The following is a 17,651-nucleotide window of genomic DNA, read 5'->3' as shown; positions in this document are numbered from 1 at the left end:
TGAGATCTATCAAGTCATCAGATCAGGCAAGACCAGTACTAATCTTAGAAGAAGGAAGTGCTAAATCCAGATTGAAGATGAGCAGAACCCCATAGCACAAGCAATCTGCATGAGCAGGCAGCACAGACCCCCACATCATCTCCCACTCTTGTCTGGTCCCCTTCCTCAGATGATCCCTACAGCCATTAAGGGGATCCCTTATAAGCAGCTGATAGAGAAGAAAAATTCCTGAGCTGTGCTGGCTTGGCATCTGGGGGCAAGTAAAAAATGGAGAGCAGCACAATAGTCTCATTTAGGGGTGGTCTTGAAAGGCATGGTAGGGGAAAATCTTCCCAATAGGTGAAGCTTTGCACAGTGCAGGTGTGTGGCTCAAGATAAGAGTACATGTAGACTCCTGGGCAGTGACAAGTGGCCTGGCCTTTTGGTCAAGGGCCTGTAGAAGACAAGAAGCTCAGGAACAAAAAAGGACTGGGGTAGAGGCATATTCATAGATATATGGGAGTGGGAAAAAAGTGTAAAAATTTTTATATCATGTATTATTCCTGCAAGAGAGCATCTACCATGGATGAGGCACTAACCAAGTAAACCAAGTAGACGAAATAACTCAGCCAGTTGGTATGAGCCAGGCCCTGATACTGGTTAACTTTAGTGCTATACCATGGGTGCATGAATAAAAAAAGTCACTTTGGCAATATTGTAGGCTATTTTTGAGCCCAACAACATGAGGTCTGATTTAGCTAATGAATGTCCAAATTTACAGCAGCAGAGACCATTCTTGAGCCTCTAATATGACACCATTCTACATGAGGCTTCTTCTAGGAAAGGCCAGCAATTTGATCTGGCAGGAAAAATACTTTTTCTGAGTATGATTTGCCTTTCCTACCTGCAGAGCCTCAACCAATATCACTATTTGAGAGTTTATGGAGTATTTAATTTCTGGCCTAGGATCTCACATAACATTGCATCAAACCAGGGGACCAACTTTATTGCAAATGAGGACTATGATCACGGGATCCAGTAGTTGTATCACACACTGCACCATGCAGCAAGTTTCTGAGAATTGGAATGTCCTGCTGGAGGCATACCTGAGGCACCAGCTTGGAGTTGATCTCTTACAATGATGGGACATCATACTCCATGGCACAGTGCATGTCATGAATCAAAGACCTTTATATGGCACCAGCCATGCTTACTCTAACTCCCAATGGCCCAGCTGGGGATGTGTGCTGCCTGTACCAACAACTATGAGCTCTGCATGTTAGGGAACACTTTCACCAGGGGACACATGAGAGAAGCATTGAACTCTAAGCTATGACTGCCACGGCACTTCAGGAAGTTTGTGTCCAGGGACCAGTAGGCAGGAAGAGGAGTTACCATCTTGCAGGGCTTACTGGCCCCAATTATTAGGAAGAGTTAGAGCTGTTGTTACTCAGTGGAAGTGGGGAGAACATGTTTGGCCCCCAGGCAATCTGCTTAGGTGCCTCTTTTTACTCTCCTGTCTGTTGTGAGGGTAAATAGCTAAGGTCAGCATCCCCAACCTGAGAAGATCTTGGTGACTAGGGGCTCAGTCCTCTTAGGATGAAGGTAAGGTCTGGGTTGTGCCACCATATAAATCAGCAAAGGTAGTAGATGAGCGTAAGGGGAATCTAGAATGGATGGTGATGAGAGATAAGTGTCAGTTACTGTGTGAGACCAGCTGCAGTACAAGTTGAATTCCAAATAAACAGCAAACCTTTTTTTTTTAGTATTATTACAAGCATGTTTTATGCAATACTTATACAAAAATTATTAGGTATTCTGTTTTTCATTTGCTAAAAATGGTAACCCTACCTCTGGTGGACATGGGGTATGCCCGTGTGCCTCCCAGATGTCTCATCAAAAGACTTGTCCCCGGTGCTGGGAATGCTGTCAGCAGATCCCTTCAGCTGTTGGTCCTTTTAGAGATTGCCTCAGATACAGAGACTTCAGCTCAACTGAGCTCACACCCGTCCAGGAATGTCTCACATCCCATCACTCACTGGAGCAGATAGATAAAAGTCTGGCCACTTTTACCCAGTGGGCACAACTCTGATAGGACACTTCAGCTTGAGAGGTCCTGGTGGGGTCAGCTGGTGCTGTTGGGCCTCTGCTACATTCAAATACTTCTGCTGCTGAATCCTGCTTCCCCTTTCTCCTTTCCACAGGTGTCGATCCCAAATAAACATCCTTCACACACCAAACTCTGTCTCAGAATCTGCTTTCTGGTGGAAGTGAACTGCTACATTCTATTCCCCTGGACTTCCTTGTATAAGAGACAGAAAAAAAACATCTGTCTTTCCTTAAGTAATTTTTTATTGAGATATAATTTATATGCATTAAAATTCAGAGATTGCAGGTGTAAAGTTCAATTAGTTTTGACAAACATACACTCATGTAACCCACACCGCCATCAAGATACAGAACATTTCCATCAACCAAGAAAGTTTCCTTTTGTATCTTCCCGATCATTTCCCTGACCTCCACAAGAAGCAACCACTGATTTGATTTCTATCACTGTAGATCAGTTTCACTGATTCTCGAATTTAATATAAATAGTCATGAACTATGTATTATTTTGTATCTGGCTTCTTTTATTCAGATTAAGGCTTTTGAGATCCATCCATGTTATTAAGAGTAACAATATTAGACTTGTTATTGCTGAGTTATTATTCCATTGAATCACAGCTAGTTAATCATTCTCCTCTTAATGGATGTTTCCCACTTGGGGCTCACATGAGTAAAATTAATAGGAATACTTTTATCCATAGATTTATGTAGGTATATGTTTTCATTCCCATTGGACAAATATGTAGGAATGGAAAAGTGCTGGCCCATAGGTTAAATATGTTTTATTTTTAAAGAAACTGTTAGTTTTCCAAAGTGGTTGTACTATGTTGTATTCCCACCAGCAAGGTTGGAGGTTCTGGTGGCTGTACGTCCTCTCCAACATTTGGTACTGTCAATATTTTTCATTTTAACTACACTGGTGGAAATATACTGATGTCTTGTTGTGGTTGTGATTTGTATATCCCTGATATCTAATAATGTTAAACACTTTTCATATACTTATTGACCATTTGTATATGTTTTTTTGTGAAGTGTCTGCTCAAATCTTCTGCTCATTTTTGAAACAGGCAAAAGATAAACATATATATGATGTATATAAGATATACATTATAAATATATGCTACGTCATTTGTCATATACATGCGTTGTGTATATTTTCTCCCAGTCTGTGATTCACCTGTACATTTTCTTAATGATGGATTTTGATGAAGAGAAGTTTAAAAATTTTGTTGGTGTCCAAATTATCAATTTTTCCTTTTATAATTGGTGCTCTCTGTGTCTTTGTAAAAGCCATATTTATTTTGAGTTCTCTTCATAAGAAGCTAAAATTTGTCCTAGCTGATATGCTTTTTCATAGTAACAAAATAAAATTAAAATATTTCAATTTTTAGTCTAAAACAAATATATATGTTCCTTAAATGTGAATTTCTTTAATTTTTCTTAACCATTTTAGGTCTCAGTTGATAACTGGTAGATGTGAATTCATATTTGAGCATATTTCATCATATCAGAAAAGAAAAACAGATTTTTAAACCCCATAAAATTTGTATAGCATAGTTAATTAACTAAACAATGTATTCTACTATTAGTGTAAAATTTGAGGACTGAGTATATGGTCAATATTTTGGAAATGTTTATGTTTGACATACTTATTATATTATTAGTCTTTCCCTATATTATAAATGCTAAATAAAATTTCAACATTATAAATTTTCTGATAATGGTGTGTGTGTGTGTGTGTGTGTATTTGAAGTATGTGCATTGGAACTGGAAAAATCCACTAAAGATTTTCAAATGAGTACTATATTTTTATACAATGGAAAAAAATAACTCAGTCTAAGAGTATGTTCATTAGATAAGAAAAGCAAATGATAAGAAAGTTGTGCTCACTAACATTATGCAGAAGAAATCTGCTTACATGCTAAAAATAGAAGACATGATATTGAGCAGGATAATATTTTCCATTGATTTATATTCAACACTTGCATTTGTGCTGAAATAGGAGGCACTTACTTATAAAAGCACTAAGATACCTTTAAGTAAAGCACTGAAGGAGGTTGGTAGTAAGTTAATAAAATACATTTCAAAAGGAAACACTTAAAATTCTATCCTTTAAAAATTTATCTAACCACCAGTTTTTAATTTATAAGGTGATACCTATGGTTGATTTTTAAAATATACATAAAATATCTTTTCTCTATGTCTCAATTTCTACAATGCCTTTCTTTCAGTTTTAAAAAAATATATTTTATGGTGAATAGTTTATTTACACCCATTTTTTCCTGCTTTCTTCTATTTTTCTATTATTAGTTTATCTTGAACTTATTTATTTATCTTGTACAAGTTCAAATCCTGGCTCCACTGAGCATCAGCTATGTGAATGTGAACAATTGATTAACATATGACACTGTTATAATAATAATGCACAACTCACAAAATTGTAGTGGAAAGCAAATGAAATTATGCATGTAACTAGCTTAAAATAGCACCTGGGGCATTTGGTAAGCATTAAATAAATGTCAACCATTGTTACCAGTATTATATATGCATACATATATCTTAGTCTGCTTGAGCTGCCATAACAAAATATTATTATAGACTGAGTGGTTTGAAAAATAGAAATTTATTTCTCACTCTTCTAGAGGCTAAGAAGTCCAAGATCAAGGTGCAACTGATTTGGTTTCTGGTGAAAGAGCTCGTTTTGGCTTACAGTTGGCTGACTCCTCACTGTGTCCTCACATAGTAGAGACAAAGAGAACTCTCTCTCTCTCTTCCTCTTCTTTTAAGGCCACAGTCTTATCTGATCAGGGCCCCACCCTTACGACTTCATTTAACCTTAATTACCTCCTAGAGACCTTGCTTCCAGATTCAGTTACATTGGGGGTTAGGGCTATGACATGTGAATTTGGGGGGAATACAGTTTAGTCCATAGCAACATATTTATAAAATATCTATCAATTATATTTATTTTATGGAAGGAGTCATATGCATATAATATGAATATATGCATATATATACAAAATATATAAATAATCTTTATAGAAATAAATATATAATATACGTCTGTATATACTTTGTTTATATTTGTATTTAATATATAAAGTAATAAACATAAATATTTCTTATAGAAATATAATTATTTCTACAATGAAAACTAGATTTTTGCATCTATTTATCTACAATGATATATATACATATAGCTGATTCACTTTGCTGCACAGCAGAAACTAACACAACATTGTAAAGCAATTATACTCCAAGATATAAAAAAAAAAATCTACAATGACTGATTTATAAAGGATGCCATAAAAGATGCTATTGGAATGCCTATAAGACTAGATGACTCACACACCATTTCCTCTTCTTATTTTTTTCTCTTTTTTCCCCCACTTTTTTCACCAACATAGCAGATTGCTATAAATGACAACACACTGGTGAAGAATTGTTGTTCTATATGCTACTAATTTTTTCATAAAAAAACATATGCTCATATACTTCCAACTTCAAACATAATCTCAAAAATAGATGGTCATTCTCTTCCTGGTGAATGCTGAGAAAGAAAATAAAAGCAGTTTGTGGTGGAGGATGAAAGCAAATAATCACCCAGCATGTGTATTTGGGGTCAAATAAAGTAGTTTTTTCAAAATGATTTCAAAACTGTCCTAACACCTCTGTTTTATATCTGATAGGAATCCAAAGGGGTGCCAGTCAAGCTGAGCTGCTTGATGTGTTTAGAACATTTCTGGGTATGGATGCTGTTAACCCAACAGTGAATGTATCATAAAATTAACTTCCATTCCTGAATTTTAAAAAATAATAATTCTTATTTTTGGGGTACTGGATTTTTTCTCCATGTGGTTTTTATGGTTAAAATCAGGAGATTAATATAAAGTAGTTCCTCTCATGGGCCCAGTGGAAAAGTACAAAGTAAAGTATGCCATACATTAGAGAGAAGAAATATGCATGATAGCTGGAGGTCTAAAGTCTAGAGGTTTTATTTTTTAAATGTTTATTGAAATATAGTTGATTTACAATGTTGTGTTAGTTTCAGATCTATCTATCTATCTATCTATATTCTTTTTTAGATTCTTTTCCAATACAGGTTATTACAAGATGTTGAGTATAGTTCCCTGTACTATACAGTAGGTCCTTGTTGTTTATTTTATATATAGTAGTGTGTATATTTTAATCCCAAACTTCTCATTTATCCCTTTCCCTCACTTGCCTTTGGTACCCATAAGTTAATTTTCTATGTCTGTGAATCTATTTCTGATTTGTAAATAAATTCATTTGTATCATCTTTTTAGATTCCACATATAAGTGGTATCATATGATATTTGTCTTTCTCTGTCTGACTAACTTACCTAGTATGATAATCTCTAGGACCATCCATGTTGCTGCAAGTGGCATCATTTCATTCTTTTTTATGGCTGAGTAATATTTCACTGTATATACGTACCACATCTTCTTTATTCATTCATCTGTTGATGGACCCTTAGGTTGCTTCCATGTCTTGGCTATTGTAAATATTGCTGCTATGAACATTGGGGTGCATGTATCTTTTTGAATTATAGTTTTCTCTGGAAAATGCCCAGGAGTGGGATTGCTAGATCATATGGTAACTCTATTTTTAGTTTTTTAAGGAACCTCCATACTGTTCTGCACAGTAACTGCACCAACATTCCCACCAACAGTGTAGGAGGATTCTTTTTTCTCCACACCCTCTCCAGCATTTATTATTTGTAGACTTTTTGTTGATGGCCATTCTGACTGGTGTGAGGTGATTTAGACAAAATGAGGTGGCAGAGGAATATGTTTCAGATGAGGGAACAAGATAAAATCCCAGAAGAACTAAGTGATGTGGAGATAGGCAATCTACTTGAGAAAAAGTTCGAGTAATGATCATAAAGATGATCTAAGAACTTGGGAGAAGAATGGATGCACAGAGAGAGAAATTAGAAGTTTTTACAGAGAGTTACAAAATATAAAGAACAACCAAACATATCCAATGTATCATTGAAGACTACAATAACTGAAACGAAAAACACACTAGAAGAAATCAATAGTAAAATAAATGAAGCAGAAGAATGGGTCAGTGGGCTGGAAGACAGAGTAGTGGAAATCACTACTGCAGAGCAGAAAAAGGAATGAAAAGAAATGAGGACAGTTTAAGAGACCTCTGGAACAACATCAAGCACACTAACATTTGCATTGTAGGGGTCCCAGAAGGAGGAGAGAGAGAGAAAGTGCCTGAGAAAATATTTGAAGAGATAATAGCTAAAAACTTCCCTAATCCGGGAAAGGAAAATGTTACCCAAGTACAGGAAGTGCAGAGAGTCCCATACAGGATTAACCCACGAGGAATATACCATGACACATTGTAGTCAAATGACAAAAATTAAAGATGAAGAGAAAATATTAAAAGCAACAAGGGAAAAGCAACAAATAACATACAGTGGAACTCCAGTATGGTTATCAGCTGATTTTTCAGCAGAATCTCTGCAGGCCAGAAAGCAGAGGCACAATGTATTTAAAGTGATGAAAGGGAAAAACCTACAACCAAGAATACTCTACCCAGCAAGGCTGTCATTCAGATTTGACAGAGAAATCAAAATGTTCACAGATAAGCAAAAGCTAAAAGAATTCAGCACCACCAAACCAGCTCTACAATGAACGCTAAAGGAATTTCCCTAGGCAGAAAAGAAAAGGCCATATTTAGAAACAAGAAAATTACAAAATGGAAAAGCTCACCAGTAAAGGTGAACATACAGTAAAGGCAGAGTTTTAGATTTTTCAGGAATCATTATTTTTGGACAAAGCAGTTTGTAGAAGGATCTATATATCTATATCTATATCTATATCTATATCTATATCTATATCTATATCTATATCTATATCTATTTTAATCTGTCCACCATGTATATTTAATGATTGTACCGTAAGGTCAGACTACCTGAATTGTGTCTTGAATTTGCTCCTCATTGCTCTGTCACTTTCTCAGTCCTTCTGCCCTTGGTTTCCTCACCTGTAAAAGAGGAATAAGAGTAGTACTTCTGTGTTAGGCTTATTATATTAATCAGTCCTTGAGATTATACCAAGCAGCGTGCCTGGTGCTAAATAAAACAGTAGTGTTACATATTATTGTTAGCTTATTAACCGTGTTTTCTTTACTGACTTCTTTGTTAAATCTGGTAACAGAGGTGGGTCAGTAATTCCGACCCTGGACAATCAGAATATTTCCATTCTTCTTGTTGCACTCATGGGTTTGTTTGAAAATATGATCTGAAATGGACCAATTAGAGTCTCCTGTGGACTTATTTTATTTCTGGACTTTATTTTTGTTAAACTGAGATTCAAGCTTAGGGACTGTACCACTAGTATCCATCTTCCAAGGAGAGCAAGGAGAGAGAGTGAGAGAATCTGATAATATTTGAATATCTAAATCCATTTATGCCAGAAGGGAGCACAATTTACTCCTAGACCATTTAGTTAGTGGGCGATTAATTTTCTACCCTCCTGTCTTCCCTCCTTCCTTCCCTCCCTTTCTTTCTACCTCCCTTTCTCCTTTCTTCCTTTTACTTTTTTTTTCCTCTCTTCTTTTATTTATGCTGGTTTAAATTGGCTTTCTATCACTTGCCATTTGACCAATACATAATGAAGAAATAATAATAATAATAATTTTAATATAGATATAAAAGATTTGAATGGGGACTAAGGCAGTGCAGACACAGCACTGGAATCTGAAGTAATTGGTTTTTTCTTACATAATATTGAATCAGTCCTGTGAAACAGTAGGGCATATTGCTTAATAAAAATTATTTATAGGACAAAAATCACCCTAAACATTGCCTGCTTATATAATGAAATTTATCTTGCTTCTTGAACTTATTTCTGCTTATTATGAAGGAAATCATTATGTGATAAACATTTATTCAAGGAATTCACTCTTGTATATTATACATATCGAAGTTTAATGTCATTAATTGAATTTCAGTAAATTGTAGCTTCTTGTTTAGATGAGAATCAATCACTGAAGAAAAAGTCATTGATTTTCCCCCATAAGCATCAGATTAATATTTACAAAAGTAAAGAATACCAAGTTTGGAATCTTGTAGGCTTGGACTTATGATTAAAAATACATGACATATTTATAGACTCACAACAGCCAAATGGAGTGAGGTAATTATCTGATAGCAGTTTTCAAAGAAGATATCTTGGCATTTACCAAGATTCGTGGAAAACCTACTAGGATGATTACTATGGCAGTGAATGCAGAACATGACATTCAAAGTAACTGACAAAGTTCAGTTTTCTTTGTGCACTTGCAAGAAAAAGGACTTAGAAGAAGAAGACTTACAATGGATCAGATTGAGTATCTTAAAATGTTGCTAGCACATAATGCCATATTGGATCTCATTCAAGGCCTCTTCACTGTCACATTGTTTAATGGAATATGTCTGTATGTGCATGGATCTGGCATATGTTCAACACATCCTTGTTAAGCCATCAAGAAAAATAATGGTTTCGTATTACAGGGAAGCAAGGAACCTTACATTGCAGGACTTAACATTTCTAGACTGTCAAAACCTTTCTGTTAGCTCATTGACTTTTCCATATCTCTTTTGTCTTTATTTTATTAAGAAGATACAGTTTCAGAAAATTTTTTGCTGATTTTACTTAGAAGAGATACTAAAAATGTTTATAACTGTAAGTCTCTTTTATCTTTCAAATCTGAGGTTAAGTTCTACCTACTTCCCAAATCTTTGTCTGATTTACAGTAATCTTTCTTTGTTGAGATCCTCAGATAATTGTAAAGATCAATTATCTTTACTAATTGTTTAGTACTCATTGTTGAGGCCACTGGAGGTGGCAATAGAAATCACATCTCTACCCCACCCGAATTCGGAAGCAATTAAAAAACAAGACAAATGGGGCAGACGGGATAAAAAATATCGTCTTCATTACTGATAAACTTGATATAGGTAAATATGTCTTATATCTTACAGGCAAACAAATTTACTAACAGTGCTCACCAGAATATTATAAATCTACTGTAGCAGAGATATCAGCTGCTTACCAAATCTGCACATGCTTTCAATATTCCCTAGCTCCCTTGCAGTTAAACTGAATAATGTGATGAGTCCTAGACAATGCCCTATGACATATATGGTATGTCACTTCCAGGTTAAAGCATCTAAAAGCTGCTGTGCAATGTTTTGTCTTCACCTTAGCAACATTACCAGAAATTCATATGCTCAAGTGGTACAATGGCAAGACATAAGCCGACTGGATTTCTTTTTTTTTTTTTTTTTTTGCGGTACGCAGGCCTCTCACTGTTGTGGCCTCTCCCGTTGCGGAGCACAGGCTCCGGACACACAGGCTCAGCGGCCATGGCTCACGGGCCCAGCCGCTCCACGGCATGTGGGATCTTCCCAGACCGGGGCACGAACCCGTGTCCCCTGCATCGGCAGGCGGACTCTCAACCACTGCGCCACCAGGGAAGCCCAGCTGACTGGATTTCTGACTCATTGCTTGGAAGTGAGTAGCTCTGGAGAGCTGCTGATCCAAGCCGACTTTGATACATGAAGTCACTGAGATTTTGTTACCTCAGCATTGCCTATTTCAACAAAACAAAAACTCATTCCCAGTTAGTTCTGTATACAACTTGTAGAATGGGGCAGCAGAGTGGAACACATTCTTTCTGTAGGGAGAAAGGACAGCCAATGGCTGGGCTAAACATGCCCAATTTCTTTTCACCCACTCATGGATCGTTGGTGGGGTGGAATGAGTGAAGAGATGCAATGACAGTGGAGCTCCTGCTACATATAAATAAATATCAAGAGTGTGAAAAAGAGTTCAATTCCCCTAACATCTAGCTACTCTTGTTCTATTAGTCTACTGGGTTTATCTAATAAGCCTGTGGATTACCAGTGTTCGCTTTGGAGGAAGAATTCATTACCTACATGACACTCCTGCTTCTACCTTCATGAGACGACTTCTTCTACATAAACCACTGCTCCTTTGGGTATTTTTCTCAGACCACTGATGGGCAGTACAATTTTGTTGCCACAAGGCTCTGAAATCGGACAACTTTCAATATTAAATTAACATTTAGGTCACACTTGTAAAACATTGAAAATTCATTTCCATGTCTATTTCCCTTTCCAGATTGTTCCAACATAGCCTATCAGGAGTTCATGACAGCATCAAATGACCACATTAAGCCATTCAAATAATGAAGTCAACATGGAGATACCCCAAATTTCAACATGAATCCCTTCATATTATCGATCACCAGGGAGAAGTTGACATTCAAGGAAATTAAATCCTCTTGCATGTTAAACTCAAAAATGTAAAAATGTAAAGAAATTTAAGTTTAATATCAAATACTCTTGTTCCTGGTCGTTAAATTTCAAAGAAATTAAAATCAAATGTTTATCCTTCTCTCTTTCTCTTTTGCATCTGAGCTTGGGGGATTTCCTGTATTTGGGGGTGACTTTGGACTTTTTCAACAGCTGCACCCTAGAAGAACTCAGAAGTTAATTAATTGAATGCCAAGTCTCTAAGTGGCTCACAGTTTTAAAGTCCAAATACTTTGTAGAACACACATAAGTATACCTCTGCTCCCAAGCCTATTGAATTTAGAAAAGTAACCATTCCCCATTCAACAGAAGTTATTTCAGGCAAAATTATATTGCCAGGAGCCATTAGGAAAGCCTCAATTATTTGAGTGAAGGGGAGTAGAATAGGGAAAGCTTCTACCCCCACAGTTTAGTCTCACTAGGATCCTAGTTAGTTTACACCAGGAGCCTGGGATTCATGACTGTGAATCTACACACAATAAGGGAAATTCTCACATTAGCATGTGAATTTTGGCATCATACCATTAACATACTTAGGAACAATATGCTCATGCTTCCTGTTTATGCATGATGAGTGAGGTGTCAGGCACAGTGTCTGCCTTAGTCTGCTGCTATAGTAAACTATCCCACAGTCTCCATGATTTTAAAAAAATCCTTTTAAAAAAAACATGTTAGCTGCTAGTCACTTTAGATCACCTGGGTCTGTTCCACATTTCTTTTTTTAAAAATAATTAATTAATTAATTAATTAATTAATTTTGGCTGCTTTGGGTCTTTGTTGCTGCTGTACGCGGGCTTTCTCTAGTTGCAGCGATCAGGGGCTACTCTTTGTTGCAGTTCACGGGCTTCTCACTGCAGTGGCTTCTCTTGTTGTGAAGCACGGGCTCTAGGTGCACGGGCTTCAGTAGTTGCAGCATGTGGGCTCAGTAGTTGTGGCTCGCAGCAGACTCTAGAGCTCAGGCTCAGTAGTTGAGTTTCCCGGGCTCTAGAGTTGTGGCGAATGGGCTTAGTTGCTCCATGGCATGTAGGATCTTCATGGACCAGGGATTGAACCTGTGTCCCCTGCATTGGCAGGCGGATTCCTAACCACTGTGCCACCAGGGAAGTCCCCACATTTCTTTTTTATTCCAGGATCCGGGCTGAAGAATCTTTGCATATTTAGAACATGCTGTTCTCATGGCAGAGGGAAAAGAGTAAGAGAGATGGCCACAAAAAAAAAAAAAAAAAAAAAAAAGAGCGTGGCTATTAAAGCTGTTGTGTGGACATGATGGATATCACATTTGCTCACATGCTGTTGGACCAGAGCAAGTGACGTGGCCAAACCCAACATCAATGTGACATATGTATACTCTTCCATAGGAGGCACTGCAAGTCTTATGGCAATGATGAGATTCATAATTTACTTAGAGAAAGTAGGAGTAATATTTGGAAACAATACAAGGTATTACTACTCTTCTTTGAAAAATTTAAGAGTTGTAAATGAGGTCATCTAATTGCTGCGTCTCCATCTATTATACTAAATATATCTTAAGTTCCATTTCCTCCTTGAGCCCCATACTTCAGGAGCCTTGTATACATTAAAATGTGAGTTTTGTCTAGTGTAATAGCATCTACAATCTCTCGTGAGAAGACATTCATTTTCACACGTTTTCAAAAATTCTTCTATGGATTTGTTTAGGCCCCAAATAAACTAGCTTCCTAGGAAGTTTTATGATAAATTCTTTGACTCATAGTTTTGAATGGTGTATTTTTAGTATTCCAAGTGTATCTTTTGGATATTAACTTCCAATTTAGTAGCATTGTAGTCACAAAATATCTAATAAGAGTGATATTTGAAATTTGTTGAGAGTGGTTTTATACTTTAGTGTGTGGTAGATTGTGTAAATAAGTCATAAGTGCTTGTAAAGAATGTGTATTTCTAATTTGTGGATGCAGAACTCCATATGTATTCATTAAATAAAGATTATTAGCTGTGCTTTTCAAACTTACTATATTATTAACTTTTTTTTCTGCATGACTCATCAATCATTGAGAAAGGCATACTGAAATACTTCACTATAATAGTCAATTCATCAGATTCATCCTCTATATTTGCCTTACATATGTTGAAGGTATTTTATCAAGGGCTTTCAGTTTTATAATTGTTATGTCTTCCTGTTCTATTGAATTAGATGGCACATAGCCTCCTAGTAAGAGAGTTCCTCTTCTGCCCTCCTTTGCAACCAGTTGTATCCATGTACCCAAGTGCTAACCAATGAGATAGGAGTAAAAATGTAACAACTTATGTTAGAAGGATGATGATTGCTTTCTCTCTCTTCTTTTCTCTGTTCTGTCAGCCGAAACATGGACACGTTGGTGACCCAGCTTTAGGCTCTAAAAAAAAAAAAAGATGAACAACACTCTCGATGGTTGTGGACCAATGAAGCCGAAGGACTCTGAGTCTTCTAATGACCTTGTTGTCATTGCTGCTACCTTCCCTGGACTGACTGATCTCTTGCCCCTGGACTGTTACAGGATAGAGCAGCTGTATTTGAAGTCTCACTTGTTCCTGCATCTCAGGCTGTACCCTAACCAAGTTCACTGGCTTAAAGTCAAATTAATCTGATAGTAAGAGAATCACCCCAGCTCTCTTTTCATTAGTATTGTCCTGGTATACTTTTTCCAGCCTCTTAGATGAAACTGCATTTTATTATATTTTAGGTGTATCTTATAAAGAGCATATAGGGTAGAATGTTTTCCTCTCCAATATGAGAATCTCTGGCAAGTTCAGTGTATTTAATTTTATTGTTATTGTTGATCATTTTGGACTTGTTTTAACATATTTTTTCTCTTTTGCCACATTTTTATGTTTCTTTTTACCATCTATGGTCTTACCTAAAAGCTTTATTTTTTTCTAATTCTTTCTTCCCGTACTTTTGTCAATGATATTGTAATATAGTTTTTAAAAAAATGTTTTGATCCAGTTTTGAGTTTTATGGAAATTAAACAGCACACCCCTAAACAACTAATGGGTTAAAGAAGAAATCAAAAGATATCTCAAAACAAACAAAAATGAAAACACAACATACCAAAACTTATGGGAAGTAACAAAAGTAGTTCTAAAGGGAAGTTTATTGTAATAAATTAAGAAAAGAGAAAGATCTCAATTAAACTAACACCTCAAGGAATTAGACAAAGAAAAAACTAAGCCTAAGGTCAGCAGAAGGAAGGAATTGACAAAGATCAGAGCAGAAATAAATGAAATTGAGAATAGAAAAAAATCCAGAAAAGATCAATAAAACTAAGTTACTTTTGAAAAAAGATAAGCAAAATTGACAAACCCTCAGCTAGACCAAGAAAAAAGAGAGAAGAAAAACAGATAAATCAGAAATGAAAGATGAAACATTACAACTGATACTACAGAAATACAATCATAAATAGACTCCTATGGACAAGTATACACCAACAAAGTGGATAACCTAGGAGAAATTAATATATTCCTAGAAACATACAACCTACCAAGAGTGAATCATAAAGAAATAAAAAACCTGAACAGACCAATACCGTAATGAGTAAGGAGATTGAATCAACAATCAAAAACTTCCTCCAAAACAAAAGTCTAGGACCAGATGGCCTCACTGGTAAACTAAACTTTTAAAGAAGAATTAATACCAATCCTCTCACACTCTTTCAAAAAATTGAAGAGGAGGAAATATTTCCAAACTCATTTTACAAGGCCAGCATTAGAACATGGTGTTTTTAAAACCTTTTCTCACATATTTATGCTTATTCTTTTTTTAGACTGTATTTTCCAAAGATGGCCATCATAATATATCCCATCCCACATGCCCTTCTGCAAAGTGACCTTGCCACTTCCTCATCAAGAAGTGAGACTATCTCTCTACTCAAATCTGGGTGAATACTGTGACTGCTTTGACCAATACTCTATGTTGGAAGTGACGCTGTTTTAATTGTGAGCAAGGCCCTTAAATGGCTTGAAAGTCTTCCATTTAACTACTTCTTGGGATTAAGATTGTTAATAATTTTTTAGTATAAGTGTGCCCCAGGCAATATTTACGATATTTTATACTAAAGAAAAATTGTTTGTTTACCTGAAATTCAAATGTAAGCGGGCATCCTATATTTTTATTTGCTGAATATGGCAACCCTACTTGGAAGCCAACAGACATAGCAGAAGTGTGATTAACATGAAACTGCCATCCTTGAGCTCAAGCTGAGTGGCCAGAACTTGGAGGATGAGACACCATTTGGAGAGAGAGAAGCCAAGGATCAATGAGGCAGAAGACATATGAATAAAGAAGGCACCTTGGAAGTAGCTCCCCCAGCCCCAGTGATTGCAGCTACCAGCTAAGACCTTCGCAGATTCCTGACACACAGAAGTTTAAAAAAAAGGTTTATCTTAAGCCCAAAACTTTTGGGGTTGTTTGTCATGTAACAATTAATAATTAAAATAAATGTGAAATTTGAAAAAAAATCCTGATGTCTTTGTAGGTCTAAATTTGTTGTTATTCCTTCTGAATTCTTCTGGTTTTGGTCATCTTTGGTGACATACTCATATCCAATTGCTTTTAACAGGTGGGAATCCTAAGTACCAGAACTGAAATTATTCTCCTGGAGGGAGAGAGAAAGTTTGCTGGAACCAGGTCCCAGATTTAATGCAGGTGTCTCAATTTCAGCTCGCAAGAGCTCACCAGAGACCCAAAGTTCAGTATTCTGGTCTAAACAATTATATGAGCAACACCCCCTTTCACCTTCACTTACCATTAGCTACTCCCTATTCAGGTTTCAGCTCATGGGCTGTTGTTTTTTTCTTATTTTGGACAGAGAGGGGGTAACATGGAGATTTCTCTCAGCTCCTATAAATTTAACAATGTATTAAAAAGTGTGTTTTATCTGGAAGTGTTTTTTAGGAGAGAGCCTCTCAGATATCTGCCATATTGCATAATTTCCTTATGTTGTTTCTTCAGAGATTTTGAAATGGTTCTTATGAGAGACAGATTCATGTTCTGTGGTCCTAAAGGAGCTACACCACTTCCTTGGTGTCTGTGAGGGAGCCCCAATTCCATAGGAGCATCAATAACCCTCTCTAAGACCCAACATGATAAAAAGTTTGAGAAGAATTTTATTTTGGGGGGCCTTTTACTTAAAAAAAAAAACAAAAAAACAGGGCTTCCCTGGTGGCGCAGTGGTTGAGAGTCCACCTGCCGATGCAGGGGACACGGGTTCATGACCCGGTCCGGGAAGATCCCACATGCCGCGGAGTGGCTGGGCCCGTGAGCCATGGCCGCTGAACCTGCATGTCCGGAGCCTGTGCTCCGCAACGGGAGAGGCCACAACAGTGAGAGGTCCGTGTACCGCAAAAATAAATAAATAGATAGATAGATAGATACATAGATAAACAAAAAACAAGATGGCTCAATTTGAGGCTTTAATTCATTTGGATTTTGATGTCTTGAATTTAATTTTTGTCTCTTAATTTCTTCCTTGGAATATAAAATTGAGAGAAAATTTATTTTACATTTGGGAATCTCTACTGGCTACTATTATTGGAATATTCTAATTTGATATTTGATTCTATTTGTAGAATCTTAGATAGTTTATGTTGGACAATACGAGTGGGTTTATTTGAGATGGGAAATAGAAATGAGAGGGTCCTGTTGGATTTAAGTACAAAATGGCCTTGGAGTTAATTCCTAGTGGAACAGGAAATGAGCAATCCTCCACTGCAATTAGTTGTACACAAGGAGAAAATCAACGAGTTCAACTTGTGATGGTACTGTGCCTTCAGTTTGGACATTGTGCAGTTTTATACAGTTATATAATTTTACTTATCACAGGAATGATTGGACTACTAAAAGTATTTTGCACCATAGATCATTTCTCTGATTAAATAAAAAAGAGTAGTTGCCTGACTAAGTGGGTCATTAGCTGAAATTTTGCGAGTAGATTCTTCAAGTTTGATTTGCAAGTTCTGCCGAGAAACTTTTAGATAAATCTTCTGAGTTAAGTTTTTAAAAATTTCTGGGCCTAAGAATAAAGATTTTTCTTTCTCGTCATCAAAAGCAGTCTGTAAATATCCCTATTTCATAATAATTAGATTAGCCTTAAACTTTTCATTTTGGAGGGATTAGTCATAATTCTAAAATTTTTCTCAACCAATTTAATTAATTGGTAATTTAAATCATTTCAGAAATTTTGAGGAACA

At 36.4% G+C, this 17,651-nt stretch overlaps 1 long non-coding RNA gene across 1 annotated transcript in view; it reads right to left on the bottom strand.

Moving 5' to 3' along the window:
• LOC309812703 overlaps positions 1 to 8,108 on the bottom strand; it is an 80,922-nt gene extending 72,814 nt beyond the window's left edge. Inside the window, exon 1 of the long non-coding RNA XR_014295382.1 lies at positions 8,039 to 8,108. This is a non-coding gene — a long non-coding RNA (uncharacterized lncRNA). The remainder of the gene's footprint in view (positions 1 to 8,038) is intronic.
• Between the last annotated feature and the right edge of the window lie 9,543 nt (positions 8,109 to 17,651).

The sequence above is a fragment of the Mesoplodon mirus genome (genome assembly GCF_964341445.2).
Source record: "Mesoplodon mirus genome assembly, chromosome: 11".
Lineage (NCBI taxonomy): Eukaryota > Metazoa > Chordata > Mammalia > Artiodactyla > Ziphiidae > Mesoplodon > Mesoplodon mirus.
The sequence above is the reverse complement of the archived record's forward strand: the minus strand, read 5'-3'. Positions and strand labels throughout refer to the sequence as shown.